An 18,366-nucleotide genomic window follows, 5' to 3' on the forward strand; every position below is an offset into this window, starting at 1 on the left:
GAGAGAACTGTCCTCTATCCATGAATGCCTCCCAATGGCCATACATCCCAAAGCCCTCCTTATAGCACCACTGCCTAAGCCATCTATTGATAGTCATAATCTTGTCACACCTTTGTTGCCCTTCTCTAGGAACAGGCAAAATCCCACTAAAGATCACTTGAGCCTCAATTTCCTTAAGCGTCCTCCCCAGCCTAACATAGTCTCCCTTAATACTTTCCAGTGAGAATCTAGCCGTATCATTTGTTCCCACATGAAGGATAATTAGGGGATTCTTTCCCGCTCCCTTTAGAATCCTTTTTAACCTCAGGTCTACATCCCGTATCTTAGCACCTGGAAGACAGCACACCCTCCTATTTTCTGGATCAGCTCTGGTTACAGGCCTATCTATTCTTCTCAATAAAGAGTCCCCAATCACATAGACCTGCCTTTTCCTAGTGACGGTGCTATTCTCCAGTCTATCCCCTGTTCCCTCTGGCTGCAAGTTTTTTCCATTCCCATTCTCCCTTGTAATCCTTTTTAACCCATCCTGTATCCTCCTGGGGCTCATATTTGGTGTAATCTCCATTAACTCTTCCCCTTTTCCTATAGGACTAACCGCTCTTCTCTTCTTCCTTGCCCTGTCACCTTCAGTGACTACCTGCTGAGCCCCTTCTTCATTTTCCAACTCTGCAAACCTATTCTGAAGCTCTATTTCTCCTTCACTAGCCCGTCTTTTCCTCTGCCTAGTTCTTTTAGTCACATGCTTCCACTGACCACTTTCCTCACCCAGTCTCCCCTCAAAATTCCCTAGTCCTGCTTCCATCTGCAAGTCTGAGCTTTTCCCTTCAGATACCTCATGTCTTTGCTCCATAATCTGCTCAAACCCCTTCCTAAACTCTACCAGACTTTCCACCTGCATCTCCAAACCTCTGATCTTTTCCTCCATCAGCTCTATCAGACGGCATTTCATGCAGACAAAACTCTTACCAGGTGCCCCCTCCAGGATCATGTACATACCACAGCTTCCACATCCAGTCATCTTCATTGTGTCATCTGCTACATGGGTCACTCCCACTGCCACCTCTGAATCTGTCATAGCCTTCCCACCTAAATCCTGTTAATCTGGGAAACACAAACCACACCAAAACACCACCACCCACAGCAAAACCAAACCCCACACAAGCACCACAAGACAAACTCCGCTTTCAAACTCCCACTCAAACTCCCCTGTTTACAGCTCTGTTTGCTAGCTCCTGTGCTGCTGCAGCTGTCTGATTTATAGAAGTCGGTTTTGTAGAAAGCGTTTTTATACAGTCGATTGTGTGTGTCCCCACGCAAATGCTCTAAGTGCATGTAGTCGGCGGAGTGTATCCACAGCACCGAGGCAACCGTCGACTTCCGGCACGTTGCATTGGGGGTAGCTATCCCACAGTTCCTGCAGTCTCCGCCACCCATTTGAATTCTGGGTAGAAATCCCAGTGCCTATGGGGCTAAAACATTGTCACGGATGGTTCTGTGTACATATCGTCAGGCCCCTCTTCCTCCCTGCTTCCGTGAAAGCAAAGGCAGACAATTTTTTGCTCCTTTTTTCTTGAGTTACCTGTGCAGACGCCATACCACGGCAAGCATGGAGCCCGCTCAGCTAAACGTCACCTTATGTCTCCTGGGTGCTGGCAGACGCAGTACTGCATTGCTACACAGCAGCAATTTATTGCCTTTTGGCAGCAGACAGTGCAGTATGACTAGTAGCCGTCATCGACGTAGTCCTGGGTGCTCTTTTAACCGACCTCGATGAGGTCAGGGGCGCCTGGGCAAACATGGGAGTGACTCAGCCAGGTCATTTCCCTTTTAAGTTTCATTTCATGGCGATTGAGTCCTACCGGCAGTGCACTGTCTTTTAATCTGCAGCCAGCAGAAGACGATGACCACAGTCATACTGCACCGTCTTCTGCTGAGCACCCAGGAGATGACGATGGCTAGTGGTCGTACTGCACAGTCTGCTGCCAGCAAGATGTATAAAGATAAATGAAGTGGCTCAAAACAAGAAATAGACCAGATTTGTTTTGTATTCATTTTCTCCTCCGTCCCACCGTTAAATTAACAGCCTGCTAAACCCAGCTTTGAGTTCTATCCTTGAGGTTTTGAGTTCTATCCTCGAGGGGGCCATTCGGTTTCTCGCAAAGCCACCCCCTTTGTTGATTTTAATTCCCTATAAGCCAACCCTGTAAGCCATGTCATCAGTCACCCCTCCCTCTGTCAGGGCAACGGCAGACAATTGTTCCGCGCCTTTTTTCTGTGCAGACACCATACCATGGCAAGCATGGAGCCCGCTCAGATCGCTTTGGCAATTAGGAGCACATTAAACACCACATGCATCATCCAGCAGTATATGCAGCACCAGAACCTGGCAAAGCGAAACCGGGCGAGTAGACGATGTCAGCGCGGTGACGAGAGTGATGAGGACATGGACACAGACTTCTCTCAAAGCATGGGCCCTGGCAATGTGGGCATCATGGTGCTAATGGAGCCGGTTCATGTGGTGGAACGCCAATTCTGGGCTCAGGAAACAAGCACAGACTAGTGGGACCGCACAGTGTTGCAGGTCTGGGACGATTCCCAGTGGCTGCGAAACGTTTGCATGTGTAAGGACACATTCATGGAACTTTGTGTCTTGCTTTCCCCTGCCCTGAGGCACAAGAATACCAAGATGAGAGAAGCCCTCACAGTTCAGAAGTGAGTGGCAATAGCCCTGTGGAAGCTTGCATCGCCAGACAGCTACCAGTCCATCGGGAATCAATTTGGAGTGGGCAAATCTACTGTGGGGGCTGCTGTGATGCAAGTAGCCAATGCAATCAAAGATCTGCTGATATCAAGGGTAGTGACCCTGGGAAATGTGCAGGTCATAGTGGATGGCTTTGCTGCAATGGGATTCCCTAACTGTGGTGGGGCCATAGACGGAACCCATATCCCTATCTTGGCACCGGAGCACCAAGCCGGCGAGTACATAAACGGCATGGGGTACTTTTCAATAGTGCTACAAGCACTGGTGGATCACAATGGACGTTTCACCAACATCAACGTGGGATGGATGGGAAAGGTACATGACGCTCTCGTCTTCAGGAACTCTGGTCTGTTTCAAAAGCTGCAGGAAGGGACTTTATTCCCAGACCAGAAAATAATCGTTGGGGATGTTGAAATGCCTATAGTTATCCTTGGGGACCCAGCCTACCCCTTACTGCCATGGCTCATGAAGCCATACACAGGCAGCCTGGACAGTAGTTGAGCAAGTGCAGAATGGTGGAAGAATGTGCATTTGGACATTTAAAAGCACGCTGGCGCAGTTTACTGACTCGGTTAGACCTCAGCGAAAACAATCTTCCCACTGTTATTACTGCTTGCTGTGCGCTCCACAATATCTGTGAGAGTAAGGGGGAGACGTTTATGGCAGGGTGGGAGGTTGAGGCAAATCGCCTGGCTGCTGGTTATGCACAGCCAGACACCAGGGTGGTAAGAAGAGCACAGGAGGGCGCGGTGCACATCAGAGAAGCTTTGAAAACCAGTTTCATGACTGGCCAGGTTACGGTGTGAAAGTTCTGTTTGTTTCTCCTTGATGAAACCCCCCGCCCCTTGGTTCACTATACTTCCCAGTAAGCTAACCACCCTCCCCTCCTCCCTTCGATCATCACTTGCAGAGGCAATAAAGTCATTGTTGCTTCACATTCATGCATTCTTTATTAATTCATCACACAAATAGGGAGAAAACTACCAAGGTAGTCCAGGAGGGATGGTGGAGGAGGGAAGGACAAGGCCACACAGTACTTTAAAAGTTTAAAACTTTAAAACTTATTGAATGTCAGCCTTCTGTTGCTTGGGCAATCCTCTGGGGTGAAGCGGCTGGGTGGCCGGAGACCCTCCCACCGCGTTCTTGGGTGTCTGGGTGAGGAGGCTATGGAATTTGGGGAGGAGGGCGGTTGGTTACAGAGGGGCTGTAGCGGCGGTCTGTGCTCCTGCTGGCTTTCCTGCAGCTCAACCATACGCTGGAGCATATTAGTTTGATCCTCCAGCAGCATCAGCATTGAATCCTGCCTCCTCTCATCACGCTGCCACCACCTTTCAGCTTCAGCCCTCTCTTCAGCCTGCCACCTTCTCTCTTCAGCCCACCACCTCTCCTCCCGGTCATTTTGTGCTTTCCTGCACTCTGACATTGTCTGCCTCCATGCATTCATCTGTGCTCTGTCAGTGTGGGAGGACAGCATGAGCTCAGAGAACATTTAATCACGAGTGCGTTTTTTTCGCCTTCTAATCTTCGCTCGCCTATGGGAAGGAGAAGATCCTGTCATCCTTGAAACACATGCAGCTAGTGGAGAAAAAAAAAAGGGACAGTGGTATTTAAAAAGGCACATTTTATAGAAGAATGGGTACACTCTTTCACGGTAAACTTTGCTGTTAAGATTACATACATAGCACATGTGCTTTCGTTCCAAGGTCGCATTTTGCCTCCCCCCACTGTGTGGCTAGCCCCTTATCCATCCCCCCTCCCCGTGGCTAACAGCAGGGAACATTTCTGTTCAGCCACAGGGAAACAGCCCAGCAGGAACGGGCACCTCTGAATGTCCCCTTAAGAAAAGCACCCTATTTCAACCAGGTGACCATGAATGATATCACTCTCCTGACGATAATACAGAGAGATAAAGAATGGATGTTGTTTGAATGCCAGCAAACATACACTGCAATGCTTTGTTCTACAATGATTCCCGAGTATGTGCTCCTAGCCTGGAGTGGTAAAGTGTCCTACCGTGGTGGATGGAATAAAGCTGCCCTCCCCAGAAACCTTTTGCAAAGGCTTTGGGAGTACATCCAGGAGAGCCGCGAATGCCAGGGAAAATTAATCATTAAACATGCTTGCTTTGAAACCATGTATAGTATTTTAAAAGGTACACTCACTGGAGGCCCCTTTTCCGCTTGGCGGATCCGGGAGGCAGCCTTGGGTGTGTTCGGGGGGCATTGGCTCCAGGTCCAGGGTGAGAAACAGTTCCTGGCTTTTGGGAAAACCAGTTTCTCCACTTGCTTGCTGTGAGCTATCTACAACCTCATCATCATCATCTTCCTTGTCCCCAAAACCTGCTTCCGTGTTGCCTCCATTTCCATTGAAGGAGTCAAACAACACGGCTGGGGTAGTGGTGGCTGAGCCCCCTAAAATGGCATGCAGCTCATCATAGAAGCAGCATGTTTTGGGCTCTGACCTGGAGCGGCCGTTTGCCTCTCTGGTTTTCTGGTAGGCTTGCCTCAGCTCCTTAAGTTTCACACGGCACTTCTTTGGGTCCCTGTTATGGCCTCTGTCCTTCATGCCCTGGGAGATTTTGACAAATATTTTGGCATTTCGAAAAGTGGAAGGTAGTTCTGATAGCACGGATTCCTCTCCCCATACAGCGATCAGATCCCATACCTCCCATGGTCCAAGCTGGAGCTCTTTTGCGATTCTGGGACTCCATCATGGTCACCTCTGCTGATGAGCTCTGCTTGGTCAGCTCTGCTGATGAGCTCTGCATGGTCACCTGCAGCTTGCCACGCTGGCCAAACAGGAAATTGAAATTCAAATTTCGCGGGCCTTTTCCTGTCTACCTGGCCAGTGCATCTGAGTTGAGAGTGCTGTCTAGAGCGGTCACAATGGAGCACTCTGGGATAGCTACCGGAGGCCAATACCGTCTAATTGTGCCCACGGTACCCCAAATTCGACCCAGCAAGGCCGATTTCAGCGCTAATCCCCTTGTCGGGGGTGGAGTAAGGAAATCGATTTTAAGAGCCCTTTAAGTCGAAAAAAGGGCTTTGTCGTGTGGACGGTTGCAGGGTTAAATCGATTTAATGCTGGTAAATTCAACCTCAACTCCTTGTGTAGACCAGGGCTTAGCAACATGGAGGAATTGATTACATTTATCTAAATTAAAATGTTCAAACTGTGAACCTCAACTATCGCCTCTGCTTCAGTTTTAACTACTAATCAGTTTCTCATCTTCAGGATTGTAGGAAAAGGCCAAAAGGTGTTTTTAGAAGCTAGGGATAAGATAGGGGCCAGGTTTACTTCTCAAATTGCATAGAACCCTTAAAAAATATTGTACAGATCTCTAAGGTGGTCCCTCAAAAGTTTCTTACAATAAAAATCACCTCCTAACCACACATTTTCCCATGAATATTCTAGATTAAACCATCTTAGATTACTTAACACTGATGTCCTGACAGAAATATTGGACATCAGTCAGAGCAATGGGGTTGCTTAGGGTTTGTAACAACTATATATTTACTCTGGCTCTTGTTTCCTCAAGCATTTGCCTATTATGGCAAGAAGAATCTGACATGATTTGTATTCATGATGGCTGGTATGGGTGAGTCAATTTTTATGTATTAACACTTGTTAGGTAATGAGTGTTTGTAAAATCTATGTGCAAATAGAGACAGTGTGATGGGCACAGTTTAGAGAGAGCTAAACATGGCAATAATGATCTGCATCCAGCCCTACTGAATCTTAGAAATGCACTAATGGAAGGATTAGCTTCTCCAACTCCAGTGCCAATGAGCAAGGACATTAATTCTCACAAGATTTGAATTATTCAAATCAAATAATATGTTCACTTAGTACAATTAGGAGAAAGAAAGAATAAACAAAGTGTTACTATGACAGACAGAAAGAAACATTGTTCAGACTGACAGCCAGGCAAAATAGTATATCTGAGACCACAGAGTTATAGCTGAAAGCCAGCAAGTGTTCTATGCCCCATAGTAGAACCACAATCATATACTGTATTTTGGAAATGTACAGTTAGAGGACCTGTTAGCAAGAGTGTCTTGAGAAATTCAACCACACACATGCAAGACCAGAATAAAGTATTATTAAATGACTGTGACTAATACTTTGAAACTAATTCTGTTGACCAGTTATATCATACATGCTATTTCAAAGTGGTATTTTATAAGAACTAATGTAGTCTAAAAGGATGCTGATGAATGCAACCCTGTTAATAGCTCTCTGAAAATACACATTGTGGCTTCCAGATGCCCAAAGATACTTGGATTATTCTAAATAATCATCTAGTTAGTAGAGTCTTGTTCCTCTTCTCCAAGCTACCTAACTTCTTAGCTCAGAAATCTTCATTGGCTCCCTGTTCACTTCAGGGTGAAATTGAAGTTCTTGATGATTATCTACAAACTCCTTAATGGCCAAAGACTGAGTATTTCTGAGAGTTCCTCTCTCTATATGCCCCATCAGAATTGTTATGGTTGAATGGAATAATATTCCCATCTACCCCAAAGAAGAACTTTGGGCAAAGGCAGCAAGACATTTGCAGTAGAGGTGCTCTCTATCTCTATAACTTGCTCCTGTATTGCTCCTATATTGAGCTCAAATTTGGTGACTTTAAGATGCAATGTAAAATGCTCTGTATAACCTGATTTTTACTGAAAAAGCAGGGGATTTCATATTTTCAAATGATTTTTTCATCTTTGGCCAAAAAAAAAAATCCCACAAAAGGCAATTTAGTGCCACACAAAATAATAAATCCCCCACAGTAATCAACATACTTATTAATTTTCTACTTCCATTAGTGATCAGCAATGTCCATATTCTAACTTTTTTCTTGTTTGGCATTCCACAAGGAAACCCTTTCAGTTGCTATATGGATCCTGAAATCCTGTCCACTCTCCTCAGAGCAGAAACAGGATTTTGCTCCTTCAGAGGTTTTTCCTCACAGCAGTTGTAAGAGACTATCCAGCAGACTATTCAGGTTAAAGAAGGTTCCAAGAGATAGGGATTGGCAGTTCACAGCAACAGCTACGCAGTTGCAGGATATAAAAGAAGCTCATATGCAACATTAATACAATTTTTGTTAGAAGTTCTGGAATTTTCAGTTAGAAGGTTGGGGGAGCAGTCTAGCATGGGTAACTATGTTGGTTGCATGTTTATAATGTTTGTTTAACCATCTTTGTGCCTTAATACCTGTCCAAAGGTGTAGTATGCTATAAATATTTATATATAGTAGTGTACTGTGTATATATGCTTAATTTATATGTACAAAAATAAAGCTTATTGTAACTATTTATACATTGCTATTTAAAAGATAATTGGAATAAGAAAGGTATATATTACATATATCTCTTAATGCTTTCAGAAATCTGTCAAATTTAACTCCAACCAATCCCACCAGCAATATAATAATTTAACAGTCTATACAACAAGTTTTGCGGTTCAGTGCATACCAAGACAGCAAAGTCTGATAAAAGAGCTCAAATGACAAGATTGTTATTGTTTGGAATGTGATGACATGTTCCTTAAGCAAATGTTGCAGGTAGCAAATCTGTGACCCAGTAAAATACACTCCAAACCATCAGAGTAGTTCTACAGCTTGATGAAATCCACTTGTCTGCAGCAAGAATGACCTAAAACTCTTTAGAAAAAAAAAAGCTTTGGAATTCCGAAAGAATGTTTTTTAAGCAAACAGCTACATACCAAAGCTGAGTGCAACTTTCACAGTGAATCCCCAGATGAAGAGAAACTCACCTGATTTTACAGAAATTGAAATCTAGAGTCAAGTTTCATGCAAACTGAGACCAAACCTTGAGTGACACTGGACAGAGGTACAATTCTGGACATCAGGCACAAGCTTATGGTTCTATCAAATATCTTCCAAACCAAAACCAGACAAAACTGGTTAAAACAATAAAATGAGAAGTAAAAGCCTAGCCCTATTAATGTCAATGGCAAAACTCTCATTGCTCTAATAGTACCAGTATTTCACCCATGATTTGCATTACTCACCACACACTAAAATCATCCAGTTTTCCACAAAGCCCTTCTCAATGCTTACCTTTGAAAAAAGGGCCTACAATGCTGATGATGACCGTGGACCAGAGCTTATGATGAAAGAACGCTTTCTCTCTCGTGAATCATTAAGACTATTACTCAGCTTTGGTCATTACATTAAATTTCATTCATGTATATCTTGCCTTGGCCCCATGGCCTTTACATATCTACCTATTCAATGCCATATTCCCCCATACCTGGTTGAGCCTACGATGGAGCCGGGGGAAAGAATCAGAATTAGAAAGAGAATGAAAAAAAGTCTGAATTTTGCAGGGTGTACCTTACTTGCTGATTGATAGCAGAGAGCGTGCAATTAACATAGCAGCAGTGTTGCATGGAGTCTATTGTTTGGAATCTGAGCAGTGGTGTCCCCCTGGAAATGACTTTCAGCAATATATGTTGTCTTTCTCTTTACAATACAATGCTATTTTAAAACATGGAACACAGTGGTATTTCCTTTATTGTTGGTGTTACTGTTAGTAATGGTTTTCTTTTATTACATAAGCTGATCGGTCTCCTGCACTGTGTTACCTGGATGGTTTTACGCAGTTTAAAATGAAACCATACTGATTTTAGTTATGGATAAAACATAATTCTACTCTCTTGGCCATAGCCGTTAATTTGACCAGCCAACTAGGAGCTTAGTCTGGTGGGAAGAAGTTAGACTTGCTCAACTTACTAAAAAGTGATCTGTTCTATGTGTATTTCCCTAGGGAGCAAATTCCAGAGTACAAACCCACTAGCTAGCTTGTGACATCGAGTTAAAGCATTAGGGAGGAATGAAAAACAACTTGCTATCCCTTAAGGTAATTTAGGCCTAGTCCATTTAGGACCCTGTGCATGGTAACCAGTACAATACTCTGAATTTCACCTGGCAAACAATGTGCAGTCAGAGCCGAGAACAGAGTTCAGATGGCTTGCAGAGACAGTCCCAGGTAAAGCTAGATGCAGCAGGTTACAATGGTGCAGATGGTTGAGATACTAAGGGTTTATCTACACAGCAACTGGGAGCACGGTTCCTAAGGTGGGCAGACAGACACCACACACTAGTACTGCTTGAGCTAGCATGCTAAAAATAAGTGTGGCCACAGCGGCATGGCTAACAGCCTGGGCTACACTCCCCCCCCCCAAATATAAGCCTGCCTTACCCACTGGGTATATACTCAGGTGTTTAGGTCAAGCTGCTGCCCATACTGCTGTGGCCACACTATTTTTTAGCATGCTAGCTCAAGCAGGGTTATTGCATTTGTCTATTCATGCTGGGAAGCACATTCCCAGCAGCTGTGTAGGCATATCCGAAGGGTCTGATTCTGCATCCCTTACACAAATGGAGCAGTACTTTACTATGAAAGTAGACCCATTTAAAAGTGCTTCTTAGTATGAGTAAGGATGACAGAATTTGGGTTCTTATTTAGATGAAGCAAACTACTGTAGCTGGAGTCCTGAGGAGCTTATCTAATGCACTAGATAAGCATGTGTGAGGCTTGCAAAATACAAGAGAGTTACATTCTGCATGATTAAGGAAAGGCACGGAAAGGCATAAGTGCATATTCCTGATTAAATTTTTGGAAAAATCATTTTGTGGCCAGAAATCTTTTTAATTTTAAAATCTGCAGAGTATCAAATGGAAATAATAAAGGAGTCATAAAAATAGACAAAAACAGGAAAAAAAGGGATTACTTTCACATCCTGTGCTTGTTAATGACAAGCATTTGGAAGTACATGGAGATCACCATGTACCCAGCCCAAGCTTCAGGCTTCGTTAGTGCTTTGAAAAAGTTTGGGCTGAATTCAGGTTTCAGGTATTTTAAAGTATACTAGTCTCTATTTTATTGTCTTGAAACTTGCATTAACTCTTTTAGGGAATAATACTTCTCAATATAGAGCAGCGCAAAATTCTTCAGGTTTATTTTACCAGCAGCAAACACACTTCCTTCCATTTTGCTAACCTATCACTCTTGCACACACTATTCATTTTCCTATGCAAGGACTCCAGCAGGTAATTGGTATTTGATATTGTGGTAGAAATTAGTTATGATATAGCTGGCAAGTGGCTGGATTTAGTTTTTTTTTCTAAGAAGGTTTTTATTTATTATACATTGTTCATTTTAGAGTTATATTTTCCCACAAGTTGTTGTATTTGCTATCCATCACTGATCTGTTTTTTTGCTGTATTTTCAGTGCTAAGTTAAGTTACTAACAAAAATATGAAGCCCAAAATCTGAATTGTTTGCTTTTGTTTACTGTAGCTCCTGTGCTGATTACATATTTATTAATGATTTGTGGTTGCACTGTAAATTAAGTAAGCTGAATTTCCAATGAACAAGTAAGAGAGCCAGTGTTACTGAAATTGTGTGAGCAACACATACAGTTGCATAATTCACAAGACTTGGAGTGGGAGTGATGAAACACAGCAACCAACAAGCTGTTTCACTCTACTGTGATAGACCACAAAGTGACATATACATTTAGTACTCTGCACCTGACTGTTCAGATCAGGGGCTTGAGGGTACCACAGTCTATAGGACACAGTCTAAGGACACAGTCTATAGTAAGAAGGAGACAATTGCTATATCTACAACACTATCCAAGGGAAAGATTTGTGGGCCTGGCAGGCACCACATTTACCTCTCTGCTAGCTGCTTTCTCCCAGGATAAGAATTTGCTCCCTGCCTACACCAGCGGCAAATTATAACACTGCGCTGTGCCAGCTCACCTGTGCTGGCTGGAGCATTGGGGCTTGACATGAAATGCTGAACCAAGGCTCACACCATTCCCTGCCTCTGTCCACTTACTTGCCCCAGCCCCAACTTACTATTGTGCACCCAAACCCAGGGGGTGTAAAGAGTTTCTTGTTGTTGAATAGGCTTCTATGTGAGCATGTGGTCCAAATCACAATCTCACTCCAAATCATTACTAATGGCATGGCCAGTGGTTGTAGCTTGCAACCAGTCAGACATTTTGCAAAAGTCAAACTGTTGGCTGTCTCAAATGGCATCACGTGATGTGCCAAAAATTCTGTCCATCTGCATAACCAATCAGCAGCATCACATCTTTTTAAGAGGTAATCCAGCCTGTAAGAAGATGCTGCTTAACCTACCACTTCCTTTTCCCCCTGTAGCTATGTGATTCACAGGAAATTCCTCATTGCTGGAATTTATTTTGCTACAAAACTTGCCACACCCTCTTGTTGTCTAGTCAAGTCCTGCTCCATAGTGTGTTCTCTGCCCTGTGAACACCAGTCACAGGTAATAGAAATGCTCTTCTTTGAAAGCAATCCTTGCAAGCAGTGTTCTTTTTCTCACCTTCTTAGAGAAGAAACTGCTCCTTGAAAACAGCTCTTGACCCCTAGTGCCCGTCCTCTAATTGTGCAACATTGATGACATCTTCATCGTATGGACCCATGGGAAGGAGGCCGTTGAAGAATTCCACCTGGATTTCAACAATTTCCACCCCACCAACAACCTCAGCCTGGACCAGTCCACACAAGAGATCCACTTCCTGGACACTACAGTGCAAATAAATTATGGTCACATAAACACCACCCTTTACCGGAAACCTACTGACCGCTATATTTACCTACATGTCTCCAGCTTCCATCCAGTACATATCACACAAGGCAAGCCCTAAGATACAATGCATTTGCTCCAATCCCTCAGACAAACACCTGCAAGATCTTTATCAAGCATTCTTAAAACTACAATACCCACCTGGGGAAGTGAGGAAATAGATTGACAGAGCGAGATGGGTACCAGAAGTCACCTACTACAGGACAGGCCCAACAAGGAAAATAACAGAACACTGGCCATCATGTACAGCCCCCAGCTAAAACCTCTCCAGCACATTATCAACAATCTACAACCTACCCTGGAAAATGATCCATCACTCTCACAGACCTTGGGAGGTAGGCCAGTCCTCGCTTATAGAAAGCCCCCCCACCCTGAAGCAAATACCAGCAACTACACACCACACCACACCATACCACACCACAGAAACACTAATGCAGGAACCAAATCCTGTAATAAACCCCGTTGTCTACTTTGTCCCCATATCTACTCTAGGGACACCATCAGAGGACCCAACCAGATTAGCCACACCATCCGGGGCTCATTCACCTGCACATCTATTAATGTGATATATGCCATCATGTGCCAGCAATGCCCCTCTGCCATGTACATTGGCCAAACTGGACAGTACCTACGTAAAAGAATAAATGGACACAAATCAGACATCAGGAATGGTAACATACAAAATCCAGTAGAAGAACACTTCAATCTCCCTGGACATTCAATAACAGATTTAAAAGTAGCCATTCTTCAAAAAACCAAAAAAACCTTCAAAAACAGACTTCAAAGAGAAACTGCAGAGGTACAATTCATTTGCAAATGTAACACCATTAATTTGGGCTTGAATAGGGACTGGGAGTGGCTGGCTCACTACAAAAGCAATTTTCCCTCTCTTGGTATTGACACCGCCTCCTGCTTGTAGTATGACAATGTCCAAGGCTGACTTTGTCTTCATGTCAGTGCAGGGTTGTTCCCAGGCTTTGCATTATCTTACCTAAGGGTTCAATGAGGAAATAACTGCTAACCTATTATGGCAGAAACAGAGAACATTGGAAATGGTTGATGTAAACTTGGAAGCAAGTCTAATCAAGCCCAAGGTATTTCTTCTAATTGCTTTGGTAAAATGGAAACAGAATGAATGTTTCAAGTACATTGACCAAGCAGTCTCACCCTACTGTAGCCCGATAGTCTTGAACTGCCACTTCCTCACATCTCAAAACCAATGTGGGATTCAGTGTGATTGGCCGGTTTTGTTCAGCCAGAAATAGCAGAAACTGTTCATTAGAGCTGAGCAAATGACTTACTTAGTGAATTTATCTCTTTCTGTTAACAAAAGGTCTGTGGGAAGATTATTTTTTTGTCACATCATAAACCACCGGGGCCCAGACTGTGTCCCTTAGAATCATGAATGGAGGGGACCCTTCACACATAGAACTTTGTCATCCTGCATGGAAGGGGATGTTCAGCTGCCTCTTTGATACCATCCTTCTCTGGTTCCCAGAGAAGCTTCTCCGGTTCCCAGAGAAGCTTCTCCATATGTCTGGGGATCAGCAGAGAGCAGAAACTAAGTAGAGGGGCTACAAGATGAGGGGGTCAGGGCCCATTTGCCCATTTGGCCAAGAGCCACACCCCAGATAAGTTAATGCAGTTTGAGCTGACATTATCTTTTCTGAGGCACTCCTGAATACTGGGACCATGGCTGTTGTCATAGCCTGGGATTCTTAGTATCATGTTACTGATGGAACTGTGCTGCTAGGGACCAGGAGGGCAGAGGAGAGTGGACCTGGAGGTTAAGCGTTTGGGGATGGGCTCTCTGAGCTTTTCCATGTATGATGAGTAGGCAAATCACACCTTCCAGAAAAGATCTCTTCAAGGGGATCCTTAGAGATTTCCTCCCCCAGATACCTTGCTGTCAGATGTATTACATTGTTTGCTGACTTTCAAGTTTTATTGGTTAGTAAAGGCCTCAGCCTCATGATATTTCATAGATGTAAAATGAAGATTCAAGATTAATATCCAATGACAAATACAATGAGCTGAGTTTTGTATTCTGGAATAATGAATCAGTAATACATTGTGAAATGGAGTTGCTGAAATAGGGCTTGATCATGTAATGTGTTGAGTAAGGTGAGTTGAAAAATTTCTGTCAAAACTCTTTTTCAGCTGAAAATTGGGATTTTTTTAAAATGAAAAGTGTATGCTGTCCATGGAACAGTGTCTAGTTTTGCCTAAACAACAATATGTGTTTGGTTTTCTGCCGAAAACTGAATACTTTAATTCAGAAAAGCCATTGTGATGTCTCATGGGAGGTGTAGTTTGAGTGACTAATTCCCCCATTTTCCTTCATGGGCTGGGCTCATCTTCTATGATGCACCATAACGATGTGACTCCCATGGTAAACCAGGGTGTCTCAGCAAGAGGGGAGACCCTGGTGCATCACATAAGAAGTAGTCTGGCCAACAAGCCCATCCCACAAAGGAGAGTGGGAGCATAAATCAGCTGAACTATAACTCCCATGAGTCATTGTAGCAGTATTCCCAAATCAAAATGTTTGGTTTTCAGTTTTTCACTCAAAACTTGAAAATTTCCGCAAAAAGTAACCATTTTTCTGACAAACTCATGTAGACATCTGATCACCTTCAGCTTCCACTGATCTCAGCACCGAGAATTCTCAGCCCCTTGCTGAGCATCAAGTTCATGCCATGTCACTGCAGTATATCTTTGACAAGATGGAAATTACATTCCTAATAGAGTCTTCTAAATGTGTTTCTTTTTATTGATTTCAGAATACAAAAGTCATCCTGAGTTGCAAATTGCAGAGGCCTCATTACTTTCTCCAGTGAATTTTTTAATTTTGAAAGATATCAGAAAATGACCAATAAACACTGAGGAGCAGTTACAGGAGATCTAATTGTCAAATGCATGGCTTCTGACATTTGATGAGCTAGAGATATTATCCCTGAGCTGAAAATTATACTCTCCAAAGTTGGCATCTACTGTATTTCTGTTACAGCTGTCTTCTTAGCAGCAGCAAACCTTACTGGGAAACAGAAGGAATCATCTACCCCCTACTATATTGCCTTTCCTCTTCTATGAAGAAACCTGGGGTGTCAGAGGTGAGCCCTAACTGGTCAGTGATTTTGTTTATCAAAGTTACATGTTGTATGGTGCTGTAATCATGCTCGGGATTCAGCTCACTGACTCCTTTCACAGTTCCACTTGTGTAATACTCACAGTGACATGGATGACAAATCCAATTCAGCCTCCATGAAAATGTCAGAATCAGAATATCATTATTAATTAAACTCTTCAGGGGTGTCTACTTGTTGTTGAGCCTGACATACCTCCTAATGAGTCTCAAAGATGATCTAGAGCATTGCATCTTGATGCGATCCTCAAATGGCTGATGATGTTCAGATGAAGTTTGTTAAGAGATAAGGCTGACCGGGGTGCTTTAAAGGTATTATATTATTTCATATGTCATTTTAAGAGTTGGTTTTAAGAGTCTCTAGGGTTTCCAAACTGTCTTGTTTTAGAAATGTACATAAATAATGTACACACTCGTGTGTATGTGAAAGCATGCAACTGTTTATAATTTTCCATAATTATGCATTATGATATTCTTTGTCCATGCATTAATCTCATGAAGAAAATTGTCCACTATAAAATGTTTTCGGTAAAAAGCATGAAATATATTTACATAAGGTGAAACTAAAGAAACTGAAATAAAGACCTTTTTATATAAAGTAGTAACCTCTGTCCCCTTCTTGTACCTCTGCACTATTGCCATTTTTCTCATATCTGCATCACATGCATTTTATAGGACTAGAATATGCTTTTTAATGGTCTGGGGGCTTGCAGAGAAATTGGTCTGTTAGGGTTACTGCAAATAAAAGACGACCTCATTAGTCAATTATTTCTTTGTCTAAAAGAGGTCATTAAATTTGATGATGGAAGCTGTCAATGTATAAAAATGTACAACTGAATGAAAGGTGAGAACAAATACTGACAAGTATAGTATACACACAATATTCCTGACAAGACACAGGGCTGAGCTAAGCAAATGACTCATAAAGCTTTTTTAGCAGGAGGACAGTAAAATCCTTCCTTTAAAGTGATTTGGCTTTTTACAAAACATTTATGTGGAGACAGGGGTCTACCACGGTAGGTGGGGTGCTTGTTTTTACTAGATGTTGCAGACACCACTGCAATATAACCTTCCTTTATTACGGCACTAAAACTATTAAATTGTTATAGTCTCTTTCCCTTGCAGTAAAGTTTTTCTCTGACCAAAAGAAGATAGTCATTCTTTTTCTACACTAGTTATTGTTTTTGACAGGTAATCATCTGAATCTCTTTTAAAGGCCATAGAGGATTAGGTTCTCTTTGTACTAAATGGCTGCATAGGGAAATGATTTAGAGTTCATTATAAAGATTGATGGGTAACTCCCAACCAGTCTAGCCCCTTTTAACATTTTGAGAAATGCTAAAGCAACTACCTTCTGCCCCTCTTGTTATCAATTTACTTCAATCAAAGTATAATAAATAGTGATGGACAAACAATTAAGAAGTTCAGAGGTTTGTTACAGTTTGGATACTTGTTCAGTGCTCTTTGGTTTAGGGATCAGGCTCTCTGGCAACAACTCCAGTTCTTTCTCTTTCCAAGTGAGTGGCTGTTTTTGTAAGGACAGGATTTCTCATCTTTTCAGTTCCTGTCTAAGCTGAAAACAAGAAGTGCAGATGTCCACAACAACTTTAGGACCGGATTCAGAAATATACTTAAACCCAAGCATAAGTTTAGGCACAGGCATAGTCCCCTGTGGTATCAGTGGAATGTGCTTAAATACTTTGGTAAAACAGGGCTGAAAAAGAGTAAAAATAACTTTTTGGACCTTAAATAAGGTTTGGGTCAGGTCTTAATTTAATCCATTTTATTTGCTCATCCCTGAAAAGACGCATGACAACCCACAGTGGCCAAACTCTTTAGAAAATTAAGGAAAAAAGTCGAATCCTCTAAGTTGGCAATGTTCCAGTGGCAGTAAAAAATTCAGTGAAGAAATCATCGGTGGCTCAACTATATTGGAAAGTAAAAATTCTGAATTGTTGGTAAAGAATGTAGTCTTATGCTACTCATGTGCTGGTTCAGAAGGAACACAGGGGGAGGGATGCCTGGGCATAGACAACTGGGGTTGTGGGAAACCTCCCCTTCAACTCTAAAAGTTAGGAATTATGTTACTAAATACAGGAAACACAGTCTGGAACAGAAGCTCATTTATCTCACTTTCTTAAAAATGGACAAATTTAGTTATGGTACAAAACTACTTATTAAAGTGATATTCAGCAACTATTTTACTGTTTTTTTTTTTAATTCTAGCTCCCCTACTTTTAAAAAAAAGTGTCTATGCCCTGGGATGGGTGGGCCAAAATGTAGATGAAAAGGTCTTTAATCTAATAATTTGTTATTTAGAGAATGAAAGGTAATTTAGAGATATAGAAGGCAAAAGAGAGATTTTAATCCAATAATTGTTACAGGGCTAAGTATTACAAATACAGTCAGGTTGGACTAGTATAAATAGTTATGTAACTGGTATAAGTGAAGGTTAGTTCAGAAACATAATCAGTAATTTAAATTATATTACAGTGCACAAAATTATGCCAGACACTCTATCTTCTAGTATAGAAAAATTGTGCATAGGGGCAGCCCATAATACGATCTAATTTAACACAAGGAGAAATGAAGGGGTAATGATTATTTGTATTACCATAGATCAGAACCCCATCGTACAAGGTAAGCACAAAAAAGATCCCTGCCCCAAAGAGCTTACACTTGAAGTAACATTAAACTGTAATACAGACATTCTCTTCCACGCTATTTATTCAAAATGTAAACATGTATTGTAAGGTTCACAGTCAAATCTGGACCTGAATATACATGTAAATGGTCAACAAAGTAAAAATAATTACACTGAA

This window comes from Lepidochelys olivacea, assembly GCF_965140295.1.
Source record: "Lepidochelys olivacea isolate rLepOli2 genome assembly, chromosome: 4".
In the NCBI taxonomy this organism is placed as follows: Eukaryota; Metazoa; Chordata; order Testudines; family Cheloniidae; genus Lepidochelys; species Lepidochelys olivacea.